Raw genomic sequence first — 9,606 nt, forward strand, 5'->3', positions numbered from 1 at the left:
CTGGTAAAAAATTCAGTACAAAATACACAAGGAGTAAGGCGCAGTAAATCCCAGACCGAGAGTGAACAAAACCGGTTTTCCGAAAACAAAACGTCCTTGCTTTTCATCCCCGTATCTTCCTTCTGCGATTTGTTTATGGACGTGCCCCCTTACCTGGGTGCAAACAACACACGGAAGTATTTGTGTGAATTTTTTCAGCGCAATACGGACCAGGAAAAAAATTGCAGAAAGTAGGGCGAAATTTCACAAATTTTGCTAGAGGCCTTCGTTTGCACAAAATTTCTGAAAAATTCTCCCGCAATGGTTTTTTCTCGAAATTCCGCGTAAGAATCTCCACCCTCCACCGAATTTGGGACAAAACGCGACAGATTTCAGGTCTAACGGATGAGTATTCAGCCAGGTAAAAAATCAAACAGTTTCACACAAGAACGAACCTTCCTTTCAGCCCGGGCAGTGATGAGTAAAAAATTTATTGCGAATATTGTGGGACGAGTCTGGGGCTCAAATCCCAGCCAAAACTCAATAGACACAGTGACGAATGTCTGGTACAAAATTCATACTAAAATACCCAAGGAGTAAGGTGCAGTAAGTCCCAGACCGAGAGTGAACAAAACCGGTTTTCCGAAAACAAAACGTCATTGTTTTTCTTCCCCGTATCTTCCTTCTGCGATTTGTTTATGGACGTGCCTCCTTACCTGGGTGCAAACAACATACGAAAGTACTTGTGTGAATTTTAACAGCGAATACGGACCCGGAAAAAAATTGCATAAAGTAGGGCGAAATTTCACAAGTTTTGCTAGAGGATAGCCTTGGTTTGCACAAAATTTCTGAAAAATTCTCCCGGAATGGTTTTTTCCCGAAATTCCGCGTAAGAATCTCCACTGAATTTGGGTCAAAACGCGACAGATTTCATGTCATACGTATGAGTATTCAGCCAGGAAAAAAATCAAACAGTTTCACACACGAACGAACCTTCCTTTCAGACCGGGCAGTGATGAATAAAAAATTTATTGCGAATCTAGTGGGACGAGTCTGGGGATCAAATCTCATCCAAAACTCAGTAGACACAATGACGAATGTCTGGTAGAAATTTCAGACCAAAATACCCAAGGAGTAAGGCGCAGTAAGTCCCAGACCGAGAGTGAACAAAACCGGTTTTCCGAAAACAAAACTTCCTTGTTTTTCTTCCCCGTATCTTCCTTTTGCGATTTGTTTATGGACGTCCCTCCTTACCTGGGTGCAAACAACATATCAAAGTACTTGTGTGAATTTTTTGAGCGCAATACGGACCCGAAAAAAATTGCTGAAAGTAGGGCGAAATTTCACAAGTTTTGCTAGAGGATAGCCTTGGTTTGCACAAAATTTCTGAAAAATTCTCCCGGAATGGTTTTTTCCCGAAATTCCGCGTAAAAATCTCCACCGAATTTGGGACAAAACGCGACAGATTTCAGGTCAAACGGATGAGTATTCACCCAGGAAAAAAATCAAACAGTTTCACACACGAACGAACCTTCCTTTCAGCCCGGGCAGTGATGAGTAAAAAATTTATTGCGAATCTTGTGAGACGAGTCTGGGGCTCAATTCTCAGCCAAAACTCAATAGACACAGTGACGAACGTCTGGTAGAAATTTCAGACCAATATAGTCAAGGAGTAAGGCGCAGTAAGTCCCAGACCAAGAGTGAACAAACCCGGTTTTCCGAAAACAAAACGTCCTGGCTTTTCTTCCCCGTATCTTCCTTCTGTGATTTGTTTATGGACGTGCCTCCTTACCTGGGTGCAAACAACATACGAAAGTACTTGTGTGAATTTTTTCAGCGCAATACGGACCTGGAAAATAATTGCAGAATGTAGGGCGAAATTTCACAAGTTTTGCTAGAGGATAGCCTTGGTTAGAACAAAATTTCTGAAAAAATTCTCCCGGAATGGTTTTTTCCCGAAATTCCGCGTAAGAATCTCCACCGAATTTGGGACAAAACGCGACAGATTTCAGGTCAAACGGATGAGTATTCACCCAGGATAAAAATCAAACAGTTTCACACACGAACGAACCTTCCTTTCAGCCCGGGCAGTGATGAGTAAAAAATTTATTGCGAATTTTGTGAGACGAGTCTGGGGCTCAATTCTCAGCCAAAACTCAATAGACACAGTGACGATAGTCTGGTAGAAATTTCTGACCAAATCACCCAAGGAGTAAGGCGCAGTAGGTCCCAGACCGAGAGTGAACAAAACCGGTTTTCCGAAAACAAAACGTCCTGACTTTCCTTCCCCGTATCTTCCTTCTATGATTTGTTTATGGACGTGCCTCCTCACCTGGGTGCAAACAACGTACGAAAGTACTTGTGTGAATTTTTTCAGCTCAATACGGACCCGGAAAAAAATTGCAGAAAATAGGACGAAATATCACAAGTTTTGCTAGAGGATAGCCTTGGTTTGCACAAAATTTCTGAAAAATTCTCCCGGAATGGTTTTTTCCCGAAATTCCGCGTAAGAATCTCCACCGAATTTGGGACAAAACGCGACAGATTTCAGGTCAAAGGGATTAGTATTAACCCAGGAAAAAAATCAAACAGTTTCACACACGAACGAACCTTCCTTTCAGCCCGGGCAGTGATGAGTAAAAAATTTATTGCGAATCTCGTGGGATGAGTCTGGGGCTCACATCTCATCCAAAACTCAATAGACACAAGGACGAATGTCTGGTAGAAATTTCAGACCAAAATACCCAAGGAGTAAGGTGCAGTAGGTCCCAGACCGAGAGTGAACAAAACCGATTTTCCGAAAACAAAACGTCCTGGCTTTTCTTCCCCGTATCTTCCTTCTATGATTTGTTTATGGACGTGCCTCCTTACCTGGGTGCAAACAACATACGAAAGTACTTATGTGAATATTTTCAGCGCAATACGGACCCGGAAAAAAATTGCAGTAAGTAGGGCGAAATTTCACAAGTTTTGCTAGAGGATAGCCTTGGTTTGCACAAAATTTCAGAAAAATTATCCCGGAATGGTTTTTTCCCGAAATTCCGCGCAAGAATCTCCACTGAATTTGGGACAAAACGCGACAGATTTCAGGTCACACGGATGAGTATTCACCCAGGAAAAAAATCAACCAGTTTCACACACGAACGAACCCTCCTTTCAGCCCGGGCAGTTATGAGTAAAAAATTTATTGCGAATCTCGTGGGACGAGTTTGGGGCTCAAATCTCAGCCAAAACTCAATAGACACAATGACGAATGAATGGTAGAAATTTCAGACCAAAATACCCAAGGAGTAAGGCGCAGTAGGTCCCAGACCGAGAGTGAACAAAACTGGTTTTCCGAAAACAAAACGTCGTGGCTTTTCTTCCCCGTATCTTCCTTCTGTGATTTTTTTATGGACGTGTCTCCTTACCTGGGTGCAAACAACATACGAAAGTACTTGTGTGAATTTTTGCAGGCAATACGGACCCCAAAAAAAATTGCAGAATGTAGGGCGAAATTTCACAAGTTTTGCTAGAGGATAGCCTTGCTTTGCACAACATTTCTGAAAAATTCTCCCAGAATGGTTTTTTCCCGAAATTCCGCGTAAGAATTTCCACCGAATTTGGGAAAAAACGCGACAGATTTCAGGTCAAACGGATGAGTATTCACCCAGGAAAAAAATCAAACAGTTTCACACACGAAGGGACCTTCCTTTCAGCCCGGGCAGTGATGAGTAAAAAATTTATTGCGAATCTCGTGGGGCGAGTCTGAGGCTCAAATCTCAGCCAAAACTCAATAGACACAGTGACGAATGTCTGGTAGAAATTTCAGACCAAAATACCCAAGGAGTAAGGCGCAGTAGGTCCCAGACCGAGAGTGAACAAAACCTGTTTTCCAAAAACAAAACGTCCTAGCTTTTCTTCCCCGTATCTTCCTTATGTGATTTGTTTATGGACGTGCCTCCTTACCTGGGTGCAAACAACATACGAAAGTACTCGTGTGAATTTTTTCAGCGCAATACGGACCCGGAAAATATTGCAGAAAGTAGGGCGAAATTTCACAAGTTTTGCTAGAGGATAGCCTTGGTGTGCATCAAATTTCTGAAAAATTCTCCCGGAATGGTTTTTTCCTGATATTCCGCGTAAGAATCTCCACCGAATTTGGGACAAAACGCGACAGATTTCAGGTCAAACGGATGAGTATTCACCCAGGATAAAAATCAAACAGTTTCACACACGAACGAACCTTCCTTTCAGCCCGGGCAGTGATGAGTAAAAAATTTATTGCGAATTTTGTGAGACGAGTCTGGGGCTCAATTCTCAGCCAAAACTCAATAGACACAGTGACGATAGTCTGGTAGAAATTTCTGACCAAATCACCCAAGGAGTAAGGCGCAGTAGGTCCCAGACCGAGAGTGAACAAAACCGGTTTTCCGAAAACAAAACGTCCTGACTTTCCTTCCCCGTATCTTCCTTCTATGATTTGTTTATGGACGTGCCTCCTCACCTGGGTGCAAACAACGTACGAAAGTACTTGTGTGAATTTTTTCAGCTCAATACGGACCTGGAAAAAAATTGCAGAAAATAGGACGAAATATCACAAGTTTTGCTAGAGGATAGCCTTGGTTTGCATCAAATTTCTGAAAAATTCTCCCGGAATGGTTTTTTCCTGACCGAATTTGGGACAAAACGCGACAGATTTCAGGTCAAAGGGATTAGTATTAACCCAGGAAAAAAATCAAACAGTTTCACACACGAACAAACCTTCCTTTCAGCCCGGGCAGTGATGAGTAAAAAATTTATTGCGAATCTTGTGGGACGAGTCTGGGGCTCAAATCTCAGCCAAAACTTAATAGACACACTGACGAATGTCTGGTAGAAATTTCAGACCAAAATACCCAAGGAGTAAGGCGCAGTAAGTCCCAGACCGAGAGTGAACAAAACCGGTTTTCTGAAAACAAAACGTCCTGGCTTTTCTTCCCCATATCTTCCTTCTGCGATTTGTTTATGGACGTCCCTCCTTACCTGGGTGCAAACAACATACAAAAGTAATTGTGTGAATTTTTTCATAGCAGAAAGTAGGGCGAAATTTCACAAGTTTTGCTAGAGGATAGCCTTGCTTTGCACAAAATTTCTGAAAAATTCTCCCGGAATGGTTTTTTCCCGAAATTCCACGTAAGAATCTCCACCGAATTTGGCACAAAACGCGACAGATTTCAGGTCAAACGGATGAGTATTCACCCATGAAAAAAATCAACCAGTTTCACACACGAACGAACCTTCCTTTCAGACCGGGCAGTGATGAGTAAAAAATTTATTGCGAATCTTGTGGGACGAGTCTGGGGCTCACATCTCAGCCAAAACTCAATAGACACAGTGACGAATGTCTGGTAGAAATTTCATACCAAAATACCCAAGGAGTAAGGCGCAGTAGGTCCCAAACCGAGAGTGGACAAAACCTGTTTTCTGAAAACAAAACGTCCTGGCTTTTCTTCCCCGTATCTTCCTTCTGTGATTTCTTTATGGACGTGTCTCCTTACCTGGGTGCAAACAACATACGAAAGTACTTGTGTGAATTTTTTCAGGCAATACGGACCCGGAAAAAAATTGCAGAAAGTAGGGCGAAATTTCACAAGTTTTGCTAGAGGATAGCCTTGGTTTGCACAAAATTTCTGAAAAATTCTCCCGAAATGGTTTTTTCCTGACATTCCGCGCAAGAATCTCCACCGAATTTGGGATAAAACGCGACAGATTTCAGGTCAAACGGATGAGTATTCACCCAGGAAAAAAATCAAACAGTTTCACACACGAACGAACCCTCCTTTCAGCCCGGGCAGTCATGAGTAAAAAATTTATTGCGAATCTCGTGGGACGAGTCTGGGGCTCAAATCTAAGCCAAAACTCAATAGACACAATGACGAATGTCTGGTAGAAATTTCAGACCAAAATACCCAAGGAGTAAGGCGCAGTAGGTCCCAGACCGAGAGTGAACAAAACCGGTTTTCCGAAAACAAAACGTTCTGGCTTTTCTTCCCCGTATCTTCCTTCTGTGATTTGTTTATAGACGTGCCTCCTTACCTGGGTGCAAACAACATACAAAAGTATTTGGGTGAGTTTTTTCAGCGCAATACGGACCCGAAAAAAAAATTGCAGAAAGTAGGGCGAAATTTCACAAGTTTTGCTAGAGGATAGCCTTGCTTTGCACAAAATTTCTGAAAAATTCTCCCAGAATGGTTTTTTCCCGAAATTCCGCGTAAGAATCTCCACCGAATTTGGGACAAAACGCGACAGATTTCAGGTCAAACGGATGAGTATTCACCCAGGAAAAAAATCAAACAGTTTCACACACGAACGAACCTTCCTTTCAGCCTGGGCAGTGATGAATAAAAAATTTATTGCGAATCTTGTGGAACGAGTCTGGGGCTCAAATCTCAGCCAAAACTCAATAGACACAATGACGAACGTCTGGTAGAAATTTCATACCAAAATACCCAAGGAGTAAGGCGCAGTAAGTCCCAGACCGAGAGTGAACAAAACTGGTTTTCCAAAAACAAAACGTTCTGGCTTTTCTTCCCCGTATCTTTCTTCTGTGATTTGTTTATAGACGTGCCTCCTTACCTGGGTGCAAACAACATACGAAAGTACTTGTGTGAGTTTTTTCAGCGCAATACGGTCCCGGAAAAAAATTGCAGAAAGTAGGGCGAAATTTCACAAGTTTTGCTAGAGGATAGCCATGGTTTGCACAAAATTTCTGAAAAATTCTCCCGAAATGGTTTTTTCCCAAAATTTCGCGTAAGAATCTCCACTGAATTAGGGACGAAACGCGACAGATTTCAGGTCAAACGGATGAGTATTCACCCAGGAAAAAAATCAAACAGTTTCGCACACGGACGAACCTTCCTTTCAGCCCGGGCAGTGATGAATAAAAAATTTATTGCGAATCTTGTGGGACGAGTCTGGAACTCAAATCTCAGCCAAAACTCAATAGACACAATGACGAATTTCTGGTAGAAATTTCATACCAAAATACCCAAGGAGTAAGGCGCAGTATGTCCCAGACCGAGAGTTAACAAAACCGATTTTCCGAAAACAAAACGTCCTGGCTTTTCTTCCCCGTATCTTCCTTCTGTGATTTGTTTATGGACGTGCCTCTTTACCTTGGTGCGAACAACATGCGAAAGTACTTGTGTGAATTTTTTCAGCGCAATACGGACCAGGAAAAAAATTGCAGAAAGTGGGGGGAAATTTCACAAGTTTTGCTAGAGGATAGCCTTGGTTTGCACAAAATTTCTGAAAAATTCTCCCGAAATGGTTTTTTCCCGAAATTCCGCGTAAGAATCTCCACTTAATTTGGGACAAAACGCGACAGATTTCAGGTCAAACGGATGAGTATTCACCCAGGAAAAAAAATCAAACACTTTCACACACGAACGAACCTTCCTTTCAGCCCGGGCAGTGATGAATAAAAAATTTATTGCGAAGCTTGTGGGACGAGTCTGGGGCTCAAATCTCAGCCAAAACTCAATAGGAACAATGAAGAATGTCTGGTAGAAATTTCAGAAAAAATACCCAAGGAGTAAGACGCAGTAAGTCCCAGACCGAGAGTGAACAAAACCGGTTTTCTGAAAACAAAACGTCCTGGATTTTCTTCCCCGTATCTTCCTTCTGCGATTTGTTTATGGACGTGCCTCCTTACCTGGGTGCAAACATGCGAAATTACTTGTGTGAATTTTTTCAGCTCAATACGGCCCGGAAAAATATTACAGAAAGTAGGGCGAAATTTCACAAGTTTTGCTAGAGAATAGCCTTGGTTTGCACAAAATTTCTGAAAAATTCTCCCGAAATGGTTTTTTCCCGAAATTCTGCGTAAGAATCTGCACTGAATTAGGGATGAAACACGACAGATTTCAGGTCAAACGGATGAGTATTCACCCAGGAAAAAAAATCAAACAGTTTCACACACGAACGAACCTTCCTTTCAGCCCGGGCAGTGATGAATAAAAAATTTATTGCGAATCTTGTGGGACGAGTCTGGGGCTCAAATCTCAGCCAAAACTCAATAGACACAATGACGAACGTCTGGTAGAAATTTCATACCAAAATACCCAAGGAGTAAGGCGCAGTAAGTCCCAGACCGAGAGTGAACAAAACCGGTTTTCTGAAAACAAAACGTCCTGGCTTTTCTTCCCCGTATCTTCCTTCAGTGATTTGTTTATGGACGTGCCTCCTTACCTGGGTGCAAAAAACATACGAAAGTACTTGTGTGAGTTTTTTCAGCGCAATACGGACCTGGAAAAAAATTGCAGAAAGTAGGGCGAAATTTCACAAGTTTTGCTAGAGGATAGCCATGGTTTGCACAAAATTTCTGAAAAATTCTCCCGAAATGGTTTTTTCCCAAAAATTCGCGTAAGAATCTCCACTGAATTAGGGACGAAACGCGACAGATTTCAGGTCAAACGGATGAGTATTCACCCAGGAAAAAAATCAAACAGTTTCACACACGAACGAACCTTCCTTTCAGCCCGGGCAGTGATGAATAAAAAATTTATTGCGAATCTTGTGGGACGAGTCTGGGGCTCAAATCTCAGCCAAAACTCAATAGACACACTGACGAATGTCTGGTAGAAATTTCAGACCAAAATACCCAAGGAGTAAGGCGCAGTAAGTCCCAGACCGAGAGTGAACAAAACCGGTTTTCCGAAAACAAAACATCCTTGTTTTTCTTCCCCGTATCTTCCTTCTGCGATTTGTTTATGGACGTGCCTCCTTACCTGGGTGCAAACAACACACGATAGTACTTGTGTGAATTTTTTCAACACAATACGGACCCAGAAAAAAATTGCAGAAAGTAGGGCGAAATTTCACAAGTTTTGTTAGAGGATAGCCTTGGTTTGCACAAAATTAATGAAAAATTCTTCCTAAATGCTATTTTCCCGAAATTCCGCGTAAGAATCTCCACAGTAAGTCCTATAAGATTTGTGCATACTGAAGTCGTGTCAACTTGGCACGACTTTTGTCCTGTATACTGAAGTCATGCCAACTTTGCACGACTTCTGCCACGTTATAATTTTTATTTTTTTAAAATTTTATTGTTTATATATTAGGTAGTAAGTTATGTATTTTAAAAATTAATTTGATACATAATTTTCTAAGAGTGTTAGTTTTAAGGAAAAATAATTGGATAATCGTATATCACAATTATTATTTTTTTTCTGAAGTAATAATTTTTTTTTATCACAATTCAAATAATACTTTTTTTAAACCTGTTTATTTTTTTTAATGTCATTTATATTAAAATATAAAAAGGGATAAGTACTGTAATTATTTTGAAATAATTAAATAATTTAAAAATAATTATATATCCAATTTTTTGTTCCTTAAAACTAATACTCTTAGAAAATTATGTATCAAATTAATTTTTAACATTACATAACTTACTAACCAATATATAAATAATAAAAAAATTTAAAAAAATTATGACATGGCACGACTTCAGCATGACAAGGCAGAAGTCGTGCAAAAATTGGCACGACTTTAGTATGACATAACAAAGTCGTTTTAAATTGGAACTATTTGTACATATGAAGTTGGCACGACTTGCCTAAATTTGTAATTTTCTTTAAACATACTCCATTTTAGTAAAAACCA

The sequence above is a fragment of the Phaseolus vulgaris genome, chromosome 4, assembly GCF_051622355.1.
Source record: "Phaseolus vulgaris cultivar YP4 chromosome 4, ASM5162235v1, whole genome shotgun sequence".
In the NCBI taxonomy this organism is placed as follows: domain Eukaryota; kingdom Viridiplantae; phylum Streptophyta; class Magnoliopsida; order Fabales; family Fabaceae; genus Phaseolus; species Phaseolus vulgaris.